At 45.4% G+C, this 12,783-nt stretch overlaps 1 long non-coding RNA gene across 9 annotated transcripts; it reads left to right on the forward strand.

Annotated features, from left to right (window-relative positions):
* The first annotated feature begins 636 nt into the window (after nt 1-636).
* LOC120659913 lies at nt 637-4,658 on the forward strand. Of its 9 annotated transcripts, none has more exons than XR_005669277.1 (6): nt 637-1,261; nt 1,370-1,614; nt 1,865-1,943; nt 2,617-3,781; nt 3,922-4,042; nt 4,179-4,658. It is a non-coding gene; the product is annotated as an uncharacterized LOC120659913 (long non-coding RNA). The 9 variants fall into 9 exon arrangements; XR_005669278.1 differs by having other exon boundaries at nt 2,617-3,598; nt 3,691-4,042; XR_005669276.1 differs by having other exon boundaries at nt 2,617-3,374; nt 3,483-4,042.
* The last annotated feature ends 8,125 nt before the right edge of the window (nt 4,659-12,783 follow it).

The raw sequence follows: 12,783 nt of genomic DNA on the forward strand, positions 1-12,783 counted from the left end.
TATGCCGTAATTTGCGCCTTGGAGAATCCGCGCCTTCAGGTGGCTGAAAGAGATTCATTGGAAATAAAGTTCATGAGTCACACAAACTTGTAAAACTAAAAGTTCAGTTCTTGATATGATTAGTCATTAGTGAAAAGAAATCGAAATAGCTGAAACTGATAAGCCACGAAAATGAGATGGGAGGTGGGTTTGTAGCTGCTCCCTCCAAAATAGAATGCTGATGATACTACTTTTGTACACTAAACACACAAATAATTCGACTGATTTGTTTTTCAAAATTCAAATCAGAACATGCCTTAGAATGAGTAACTATCAAGCAGCTACTTAAGGTGCAGAAAATTATAATGGTTGATTGTTTTTTATATAGAAAAGATGGATCAATTTTCCTTCAGAGGAGTGATGAGATGTTAACAGAAATGGAATAGATGAAATGTTAGCAGTCTATTTGTTGGAGATGGGCAACCAGCAAGAAAACGTAGTGGTTTACTAATTTGCTATGATTGGAATAACCAGACTGATGCTTAGCTCAAATGCGCATCTCTTTTCTATTTCTACTACTGCCTCCATTCTCAAATATACGACGTTCATATATTTAAGAATGGAGGACAGGCACCCCCGCGCGCTCGCGACCTCGCCCAACTCCGGCGTCCCTGCCGACTTCCCACCGCCCCTCACCACCGCGGACCGTCGGCATCCGCCGCCTCCTCCGCGGGCCGCGGCCCCCCATCCTCCGCCGCGCTATCGGGCCCCACCTCCTCCGTCGTGCCGCCCGCCCGCGAGCCGCGCGAGCCTCCCCTGAGCTGCGACCCCTTGGCATCCGTCTCCTCACCGACGCGAGGCGCGCCCCCCCTCCTCCGCCGCGCCGACAGCAAGCTAACCCGACCCCGCAGGAACGAACCCTAGTTAGCCATTCCCCTCTTCGGAGTCGGAGCTGCTGGATCCCCACCCCACCCTCTCTCCGCCTCCCTCACTGGCGGAGCGTTCGCTCGCCCAGTGCTGTCTCTGTGGCCGCGCCCGCCGCCGCCTCCTCCTGATTGCCCTGCCCTTGATCTTTCGATTGAGCTTAGTACCTGATTGCACCGCAGTGGATGGATGCAGTCAGACATTGTTGCTAGCTATGTTACTTTTGCAGCTAGATTGAGTGCTTCAGTGACACATGACACACCGTCACGCTCCCCTCTTGCAGGAATCATCAGTACACACTGCCGGGCGGTGAGTCCAGCCTTCCAGACTTCAGGGATTAATCTCCGGTGCTTTCAAGGTCTCGTCACCCTACTCGCTGTACCTCCGCATTCCTCATCATGAGTTAGCTTCTTCCTCCGCTCCTTACGTCCAGCTTACTTCACCTATTTTCTCCTCTCATCTTTAGTTCATGACCAAGGGCGCAAAGAAAGGCAAGAATGGGCCTTCAGACCAGCAGCCCGCATACTGCCCAGTTGTTGACTCAGGTTTTTGCATGCCAGTTTCCGCTTTTTCTATGATTGAATACCAGTTGCATGTATCCACTGCAACTACTCATCAATACAATGCTTGAGGTCAATTATCACAAAGAAGAGCTGCAGATGCTGTCGAAATCAAATCATGTTGCTATTGTCTCCGTTGACAGTAGACCTGGTTAGTTCTTTCAGTGATTTTCCATCCTTCTTCTGACAAATTAATTCATAGTGCTTTTATCTTCTTCATGCTATGGTCTTTTACCTGCTGACCTTTTAATTAGTAGGAATCGGTACAACATCCTAGAATTTTTCTTTTTGATACAGAATGCTTGGTAGTTTATTTTAGGAACAGTTGAATATTCATCATTTAGTTTTCAAGTAACTTTGTTGACTTTTGTACCAAATATAATACAAATTTTCTTTTCCAGGCATTTGGGACTTGTCTGGAGTGCATGCTATGCAAGGATAGAAAGCGGTGCTGGGGCTCATGGGGCATTGGGGCTCAAGGTGCGTATCGAGCCACATTCTGATCTTAGTATGTCTGAAATTCCATGATTCTTCATAGTAAAAGAATATCTCTGCGTCTTCAAGGTACATATTCATTCACAATTCATTTGAGTTTCAGAAAGCCATGCGAGTACATGTGTTTTGATATGTCCTTCTGATGGTAACACTACGAGATGTAGTCTGAGTTGAACGAAACATGAGGGGAAAAACCTCTGTTCAATTGAAACTACCGAAATTTTGATTCATACCGACAAAGATGGCCTTGTTTGTCTAGCTTCTAGGGTAACACTACCATCATTTCACTGTGGTTCTAGTGCAATAATGTTCACATTAGGGATTAGTCATATTGAAACTGGTAAGCCTCTAATAGTTCTGACCAGTTAGAATCAGTGAATAATGGATGCTGCAACCAACAGAATGAAAGCAAACTTTTATTATCTTCTTTTTTTTCTTTTTTCTTTTTTTTTTGTTACAAGGAGTCTAGCTGAAAAGCAAACGTATTCTTATCTCCAGCTTTTTCTAAAATGCCGCCAAAAGAAGATGTTGTATTGTAACTGCTTGACCGTTTTCGTAATGCTTGAACGTTATTGCTGTTTATCTTTCTAAAATTGATCATATAATAGATATGTTCATTAAAAACATGCCTATGTGTTTCATTCCTTTGGAATTGCAGGTTATCATTCTTTCCAGCACTTGATATCCGGGTCAAGAATGTAGCAGGGACCTACTCCTTAGAACATAAAGGGGAAAGCGATCTTTTCAGCCAGTTATTTGCTCTCCTACAATTGGACAAACGCCTCAGGCAACATACGTCCAAGGAAGAAGAACATGTTGCCCCTTTAAATTTCAGTATGGATTTTGTTCTTGGGATGACACCTTTTGTTTTTATGCCTGCATTTCTTCACATACATACTCCAGTAGATATAGCCAAAGTATGATTCTTGATGCTTCTGTGCATTGCTGAGATTATGATGCTCTTGATTGGCTACTCCTCAATGTTCATTGGCTACAGATTTCTCTAATTTGTATTTTTTTGTCCACTATTTCAGGTTTGAGTATATTTTACAATCTAATTGATCAGTCCTTCAGGCTTCCAGGTTCAGATGTGGCACCATGACTACAAGCTGCTAAGAGCAACAACCGTGTGGAGCATTGCAGGTTCTGTAAGTTGTGCTAATAAATGGGTTACCAACATGCTGTGATCAGCATTGTGTTCATCACCAAAGGAACGGCTCCATCCCCCTGAGGTACGCGCAAAACTAATTAAATCCGAGTCAGTGAGTGTGAGTCATCTACTTTGCCTAGTTTAGAATTTTAGATTTGTGAATCATCTACATATTGTTCTTGGCAATAGATTCATCAGTCGATGGCAAAAATGACAGCTTGATTGATGTTGGTGAACAACAATCAAGATTTTTTAATCGATATGATGTATGTTCTGACCATAACTTGTATCTCATCTGTTGGGCATTGCAAGCACATGCTGAGAATGCACCAATCATTTTATTTTCCCTAAAAAGCTTTCTCTCCAAATGACAGAGATAGTCAGGAATGGATCACCCACCTATTATATTTATTTGAAGGTTCTAAATCCGATTACCATTTGGTGTATCCAACATGCTAAATGTACACGACAAGCTTATGATCGAGTTCAGGTATAACATGTACACTAACTTTTCTGCATTCATCTCTCCACTCTTTTCTATTTGCAATTTATTCAGTTCAAGGTATGTGTTCATGAAAATAGAAGAACTGGTGAATAATCACCAATAGGGCTCTACTCGGTTCAGCTTTAGAATGGGTTCTGCATCAAGGGGGTGATATTGTTCCTGTACCAGGTGTGATCTTATAATTCCATTCTCCGATCATTGGCAGCTACACACAATGCTCGCCCACAAATGCATTTTCAGATACTTTTCTTATATACACTTTCATAGAAGTGAAATGCATGATACTTATAAATCATTACTAATCGAAGGGTACTATGATATGGGAAGTATTCTCATTCAATTGTAATATAATGAGAGGGACATATCCAATCCTCCTCCAACATACCAGGAGTACTTTTGTTGGTTCCACAAATATGGAGATTTAACAAGGTTCTATAATCCTTCTGCACTTGTCATTCACTTCCTTGTTCTATGCAAGTCATGAGTTGTCGAATTTATTGTCTGTATGTAAATGTAGTCCTGTATTTGGTTAATGACAAATGCTTTTTTATGTATTCGGGACAAGACGCACGGAAAGCGGCTAGCGGGCAGCGCTGGGGGTGGAGGATGAGCAGCCAACAAGATTATAGTAATATGGCAATATTGCCTTTCAGTGTGCAGTCTGATAATTTTTTTCATGTCCTTGATAGTATGAATATTAGTCTTGCTGAAAAATTGGAATTAGTGCTGTAATCATGCAGAATTTGTTGTAGTTTCAGTATGTGTGAATTTGGATCGGAGCTGTCATGCAGTGACCGCCTCTTTAGCTTGCCTGCGATCAAATCTGTCATTCAAAATATGCATACTAGATGCCCTGCAATATAAAAGTGTCAGTGAGTGTAAGTATAAGACTGATTTGCTGTTCCTTTTTCTTTTTTTTTCTTCTTTAATTCATCATCATAAACATTTCATTTGCGTTGAAAATTTGATGATTGGTATGACACTATTATGTAAAATGTTGATGTTTCTGAATCTCTATTTGAAAACATCAAGTTGCTAAGATGAACGCCATGTTGCCTCAACTTTATGCATTGCTCTAAAAAAATTTTATGACCCGTAGCAACGCACGGGCATGAACCTAGTGACTAGAAAACACTGCCTGTTCCAATATTCCAACACCCCAGTTGTATGGGAATATCCCATGTCATGTCACATTCAGGTCATAAACAATTAGTTAACCCCTTCTTTGAAGATGATAGACTCAGGGAAGTTGCAACTGCAGAAGTATTTTTAGCTAAACTGATGCACTCAAATACAAAAATCGACCTTAGCATTGAGAGCCAATGATTAAATTGGCCACCAAGAGATATAAATCTGGATTCCTGTACATAATTATTTTTGTTTCAACAGCCTAGCACTGCAACTGGGTGAGCGTTGGAATTTCGAAGTCAATCTAAGAACATATTCGATCTGCTGGATTACACTATCTTGCATAGGGCAAAACTACACAAATGTGCTAGAAAAACGTTGGCAGTTAGAGGCTTATAGCTTGCTCTTTACATGTTCCAAGCAGTGTTTTTTCCCCGAACCTTCATTAAGTTCATTTTGTTTTCTGATTCTCTACTTTCAATGCATCAAACAAATTCTAAGGACCCTGCACTCATACAGTTTTCAATTTGGAATGGATTGAAAAAATTAAGAACTTATGTCCCAATAACTGCAGTTATAACCATGGACTGACTTCTTCACACACATAGAGCACCACAAAAGGATCGCATGTGAGAAACATAGCTAAAGAAGGTAGATGCCCAGTACGGAAGCGAGGCGCGGAGCTGGAGTCAAAGCTCAAACAAACGGGCCCATAGTTGGCTATTCCGGCCGCCTGGCACGGCATGTCCTAGGCCCAACTCAGCCGCCATAATTAGGCCCAGTCTGATTGGCCCAATTACTTATTCGTGCCGGGCCGGGGCAGCCCACATGCCGAGGCCTCAGCCGAGGCATGGCATGAGGCACTTTTAGCCGTGCCAGGCCGGCCTGACGGCCCGATTGGCCTATTAAGCACTATAGGCACGAAAAGGTGCCGACCCGACGCACCACCATCCGGGGAGGAGCTGGCAGCGGCGGCGCTGAGAGTGGAGGGAAGGAGTTGGCGATGTCGGCCCCAGCTGCGGCGCGAGGAGCAGGCTGCGCTTGCCGCCACAGTGTGAGGAGGAGAATGGGCGGCGCCAGCCACCGCGGTGCGAGGAGAGGAGGTGGCGGCACTGACGCTGCATGGGGCGTAGACGAGGTTGGCCGGCGTGGTTCGGGTGGAGAGGAGGGGGCGGCGCCGGTCGCAGTGCCGGGGGGTGGGGGGTGGCGGCTGCGGCCGTAGCCCAAAGGAGGAGGCAACGCCGGCGCCCGCGCGAAGAGAGGGGCGGCCCTGGTTGTGGCCCGGAGGTGGAGGCAATGTCGGCAGTGGCCCGGAGGACGAGGAGGGCGGCGCTAGCATTTAGGCTAGTTGCTAATCGGACCGAGATCGGGCTGACCATCTAATCGGGCCGTGCTGGGCTGGCCCACATGCCGAAGGAATGGCCTAGGCACAGCTCGAGTTCCATGTCGGGCTGGCTTGGGTCTGTTTAATCTCGTGATGGGTCGTGCCTACGTCGTGCCAAAAAACTAGGTCGTGAGCCGGCCCACAGGGCTCAGGCCAGATGGCCAACTATACTTTCAGTATTTCTCACTCTGATGGTTCGGTGGACCCATTTCTTTGAAAAAAATGGTTAAAAATGGTTTTGCTGGACCCAGAATATGTGATGGATTTCTCTAGCCCATAACTCAAATGGGTTACGGCTAGGCCTTGGCCCAACAGTTGCAAAAAACTATTCCAGCCTCATTATTTGAGATTGTTTTCCCATCCTTCAATAACTAATAATCAATGCACGCCTTGTAAAAAATTCAGTCAACAGATAGGTTGAACAGATTTGATATAGATATGGCTGCATCGGGATAGTACTTCTCCCTTACTACCAGCTGTAGTATAGTGTACAAAATGCAAGACTAGATTCTTACTAAAGCGCTACATGTACATACACGCTTGCGTTGTGAGATCATGCTTAAGCATAGCACAACAACCTTGTTTGGGTATTGGAGGTAATTCTTAACTTTTTTATAAATAACTGTTTAGCACTCACAATTCTCACACCGCTATTCTTCGTATGCATGGGATTTTTTCGCAGCAACCTCTCATCTTATTTAGGACAAAGCCACCATGGAATAGTTTTTTGTTCCTAGCTCCACGCTGCTCTTGAGATGGCTGAAACATGGAAGAGATGTTGCTATTTAATGATATCACTTTATAGTTGAGTCAGAAATCACCAAATTGTAGGCATGATGTGGGGAAAAAAGAAAATATAGCTGTGCACTTGTGCATTAATACAGATTAAAAAAATTAAGGAGAATGAGAAAGGAAAACTTACATGTCAAATGTCTGCCACATAGATTTGGTACTATTGTAGCAGAAGAACCACAGGAGTACCAAGACAACGCTGTCTAATGTATGTTAAGGACAAGCACAAGTACACCGTCAAGAAAATATCTTCAACAATGAATCAAAAGTGTCCCTTATTTAGCTCAAACAATGCTAGATGAAAACCAAAATTTTAACTCCGTATGGGAAAAAAAACATTCACGATGAAGATTTCATCATGGAGGAGGTCCAATGTGGAAGCTAATCTGCTAATGTACTCATGTAGTCATGTTCCAATCAAGACAGTCCAAGATGTACTAGCATATACCCATATGTTTTGAAAGAGAACGGCTATTTTAAGATGTACTCATATACCCGTGTTTTGGGTGGAGTTCAGGGGCAGGCCCGGTGGTGTGTGGCACCTCATACTATACCACAACACCAAATTAGCAGCTGACTTCAATCGGTAAAAGTCCAGCAGTTCCAACGAACAATCAGTCGGTAAAGCTTCTCGATGCACGGTCAATCTATAATTCTCATTTTAGAGAGCAACCGTCCGTCAGTACAGATATCTATATTTATCGATTTATGGTCGGTCGGCAATTGTGTTTCCAATATCGAACCGTCAGTCGGTAAATAGAGCTTAGAAATTGAAGAACACATGAAGAACTAGCTTTCTCTTTTTAATCCGGCATTAAAACTTGTAACCGGTATTTTTCCATCATAAAGACTCCAACTTTGATTATTTTTGTTTCTGATTTTTTCTAAAATCATGCCTAGCAACTCTCCTCCCTAACTTGGAGCATGCTAAATTTAATTTCCAAGGACATCAGCAAAGCAAGGTAGCCCTGGAGCCAATATTCCTATTCCATTTTACGGTCATACTGTAGTAGTTGTGTTTAACTAGGATATCATCTTAATTCATGAGACTTATATTCTCTTGGACCTTTTCACTACCGGAAAATCAAAAGTCGCCGTGTGCCTGATAGTTCACCGTGTGCTTTCTATCGGGCACACGGCGAAGCCATACTTCGCCGTGTGCTTTTTCTGGCACACGGCGAAGTAATGGTTCGCCGTGTGTTTTTTAGTGGCGCACGGCGAAGTCAAGCTTCACCGTGTGCTTTCTATTTGGCACACGGCGAAGTAATAGTTCGCCGTGTTTTTTTTGGCACACAGCAAAGCAATAATTTTTTTCTCTGCGGCGTTAGGCTTTGCCGTGTGCCATGAAAAGGCACACGGCGAAGGCCTGCCTTTTGAATGCACACGGCAAAGCGGACAACAAAAAATCATCCCCTGCCCTCCAATTTTTTTCCCAATCCACAAGCAACATGTTGTAATCCGTGTTACAATTTGGAACATGTTTGTATCTATTTGCTATATTTAACTAATTAATTACATTTCAAGCAATTTTTTTGAATCAAGTCAAATTTGAACTACAAGTGGTTCAAATAGTAGATCAAAGTGAGTGAAAAATTGATATTCATGTTATTTAGCCCAATTTAAGGCCATACCCATGAAATCCAAAGAAATTTTGAACAACTTGACCAGGAAAAACGACCATGACCGTGTGTCTGAATGATTTTAAAATTCTAAAAAATGCAAATCAAGTCTAAAATATGTGAGATTTGTGAACAACTCATGATATTATATGTGGAGGTTGTGGTAAAAAATTTAGTGAGTTTTGGAATTTTTTCACGTACGATGCTTACAAACGGAAACATCTCCGAAGAAGAATCATAGAGTTTAGAAGGATGCGGTTAGTTTTGGAGTGGAAGTGATGATCAAATTTGGTTTTGACTTCGAACTTTTTTCTAAAGGCGATACACAATATATAGTGCAATTACAAAAAATTTAGTATTTTTTGAAACTATTTGATAATTATAATATATCAAGTGCAATTACAGGAATTTCATTGATGTAGAAATGTTTGCCGTGTGTTTTTTTATTGGCACACGGCAAACAAGTCTCTCTTAACTATGGCCCGTCGATCTCGAGATCGGACGGCCCAGATTCGCCGACTCTTCGTATAAATTCCCCCCAACCCTTCCAAACCCTACCGCCCCTCCGCCCCACTCGTCCCGCCGCATCGCACGCCCTCCTCCCGCATCCGCCGCCCCCCTCCTCTCCCTGCCGCCTGCCACTCCTCTCTCAGATCCGCCACCGCCACTCCTCTCCTCTCCCTCCCCTCCCTTTTCTCCCATGCGACGGCGAGCAGCCAGTGCAGCGGCGAGCCGGCCTCCGTCGGCCCTCTCCCTCACCTCACGCGGCACCTCTCCTCCCCCCCCCTCTGCTCGCCCCTCACCGGTGATTGACCGGTGAGGAAGGGCGGCGGGGCGAGGAGCGGCGGCCGCGGCCTCCTCCTCATCCTCAGATCCGGTGACGGAGGCGAGCGGCGGCCGGCATCCTCCTCCCAGCAATGGCGCATGGCGGGTCTGCCTCCTTCTCCCACGACGGCGCACGGCGGGGCTGCTTCCTCCTCCATAGATGGCGCACGGCGGACGGAACTGCGGAGGTGAAGGATCCGGCGCCCCTCCAGATCCGGCGCGGGGGCCTCCGGCGGCGGCTTCCTCTCCCTCCATCCGGCGGCGGCTCCCCTGCCTCTCCTCTCTCCGGCGGCGGCTCCAGGGGTGCGGCCGGCGGTTGGGGCAGCTGGTTGATTTTTTTATTTTTTTGAAATTGTTTGCCGTGCGTCTGATTTCGCTCACGGCAAAGCCGTCCACCCCGCCGTTCCCTGCCGTTTCTCCGTCGTCGCGCCGTCTCTTCTTTTTTTTCGCCGTGTGTCGTCAAAAACGCACGGTGAAGCCGCAAAGAGCGTGTTTGCCGTCTGGCCGGTCGCCGTTGGGACTTCGCTGTGGGCGCCTGACGATGAACCCTTTTGCCGTGTGCTTTGAGCCTTTTGCCGTGTGTCTTTGGCACACGGCAAAGACCCAGACTCCGGTAGTGTTTCTCTTAAACTTTGGAGTGGAATTCGGCCCCAAACCAAGGATATACCCGCATGCCCGGATACTAATTTGCGAAGAAAGCATGAAGAATAATACAATCTCATAACTGCATGGAAACCAAGAAAACTGATCGAGATGCATGTGTTTCGTCCTGACTGATAACGGAGGCAGGGAACATGCAGAACCAAAACGCGCAAAATAAGATCGGAACGAAGAGGAAACTTGATGAGACTGAGAGCACAGAGAAATTAATTAGGCGTTATTAAGAAATGAAAAGGATACTGAAGAGGTATCTCTCCCACCAATCCATGGCGTAGAGGCCGATGGTGACGTTGTACAGGAACAGCTTCCTGCCGATCCAGCTCATCTCTTCTCCTCCCCTCCGCTTCATTCCCGCCATGTATGCCGATCCACTGGAGCGAGCTGAGTGAGCGAGACTGCGAGAGAGAGATGACACTAGCTACTACTATCTACTGGGAACTTAACTTGCTTAATTGCCTTTAAGCACTAGTGCAGTGCAGGGGATGGAGCTGAAGAGGCTTGCCGTTGGTATTTATAGAAGAAGGGGGAAGGAAGCTCAAGCATGTGTTCACACGGAGACGTCGGCTAGCTGCCCCACTGCCCGGCCGGTTTTGTTTTTTTTACTAGAGGAGCTCGCTACTGCTCCCGGCCTCATTGGAGGCTTAAAAAGCTCGGTTTTTCCTTTCCGGTCGCACGCCCACTCACACTTGGATTGCGCTAGCTAGCTACCGTACCACCAGCTCCAGCTGAGCGATGGACAAGTGTGATCAGCTAGCGTGCACTGTTGACTGACTGATACATTGCAATTAATTACCTGAGCCGAGACAGGTGGCACTTCTCCAGAGAATTACGGCGAAAGCTTAATTAGCCAGGGTAGATAGTAAGTAAGTCTAGCTGGTTAACCTTTTTAGACGGTGGTAACTTTTTCTCGCAGTTACGGTGTCACGAATTCACATAAAGACATGAGCACCCGTCGTAGTTTCTTAACAGGCTCACGAGCTAAACGAGCGAGCTCGAGCTGGAAAACGAACCAAGCTGAGCCTATTTTTAAGCTCGCTATGATAACAAGCCGAGCCAAGCTAGCTCACTTAACGAGCCAGCTCGAGCTAAGGCGAGCCGAGATGGCTCGATATATATCCGGCCTTAGTTATAACGTCGAAGCTGCAGAGTCCCACAATCGTCGACATTATTTTTCTCCATCTTGTGATTGAGAAAGCAAGTTCACGTTAAAGATCACGTTGACAAGTGTCTAAAAATCATGTCACCGTATCAAGGGCGCTGTGGATTATTGGTCAGACTTCATGTGCAAGGGGTCTCTGTTTGCAGAGACACAACTACATGCGTGTACAATGTCAACCTGTTGCGCCTGAGAATTAAAGGATGTAGCTAACAGTTGGCTGAATATCTACATCCAAACATGGATGAGGTCAACTAATCCCGGCGAAGGAGTGGCGGCCCGGACCGACCGACGCGAAGAACACTCCCGCCATATGGCACGTCATGGGGATTAATGGGGTATTTGGATTCATGTGCTAATTCCCTAAAGTGCTAAAATTTAGCACTATTCTGTCCAAACGAAAGTGCTAATAGAGTAGCTAAATTTTGACCAACATTTAAATTTTAGTAAAACCATAAGTATTAATAGGTGCTAAATTTTAGCATTCAACTTGAACCCATCCGAGCAGACGCTAACTGATGATTGATTACCGGCTCACAAGTCAGCGGGAGGCAGCAATATCATTTGTTAGCGGCCACACGGCCCCCTTCTATTTTCGGAGCCACAATCTTAGCTTCCATACAACGCAAATGCCGCTCTATCTAGCTCGTTTGACAAGTTGGTTGGTGCACGGCCCGGCCAATTAATGGCGATCACGTCCGAGGCGGTCCACCGTGGCTAGCTGCATGCCCGGCCGGCTCATTTCAGACGTGACATACTGGTTGAGCGCTGTCAGTCAAGGCTTACTCTCTCCGTCCCCAAATTACAAGGCGTTGTGGATTCAAAATTTATCCACAAATGTAAGGCGTCATGGATTGAGAATGGATCTAACCATTTTAATTGTGCATTATTTTCGGCTCTTTCCTAACGGAAAGACGTGCATGCAGTCATATAGGGGGAGGTGCATGAGAAATGGTATGCTACTTTAATTAGCACATATTTAGTTATCCAAATAGAGTTCCAATATTTAATAATTAGGGGTAGAAGAGTCTTTTCTACACAGCTATAATCTGTGCTAAAAACTCCAAAACGGCGTATATTTGGGGATGGAGGTAGTACTATATATGAGGCCCGCGTGTAGAGGGGTCGTGTGTCCCCTTGATGCGGTGTGCCATATGCGTGGAAGCGGGGAGCGGGGTAGGCGTGCAGATCCAAGAAGGGGGAGCGGCAGCGCGGCGTGGGAGCGGGTTGGGCTCCGGGAGAGGGTAGGGCTGGAGATGAGATGGGACAAATAAAAATATATGATACATCTAGATTAACTGTGTTATATCTAGCTTTGCTCAAAGGGAAAAGTCCGAATTACTCCCTCGAACTATCGCAGAAGTCCGATTTTCAACTTTCAACTACAAAACCGAATAACATAGGCCATCCAACTGTCAAAACTGGGCAAATTTGGACCTTAGAAACCACCCCAAGGTCCAAATTTTCTCAGTTTGGACAGCTGGATGATCTTTGTTATCCAGTTTTGTAGTTAAAGGTTGAAAATTGGACTTCTGCGATAGTTTGAGAGTGTAAACCTGACTTTTTCCTTGCTCAAAAAGTAATCGTGATGGCACAGAAGAAATGG

The sequence above is a fragment of the Panicum virgatum genome, chromosome 2N (assembly GCF_016808335.1).
Source record: "Panicum virgatum strain AP13 chromosome 2N, P.virgatum_v5, whole genome shotgun sequence".
Lineage (NCBI taxonomy): Eukaryota > Viridiplantae > Streptophyta > Magnoliopsida > Poales > Poaceae > Panicum > Panicum virgatum.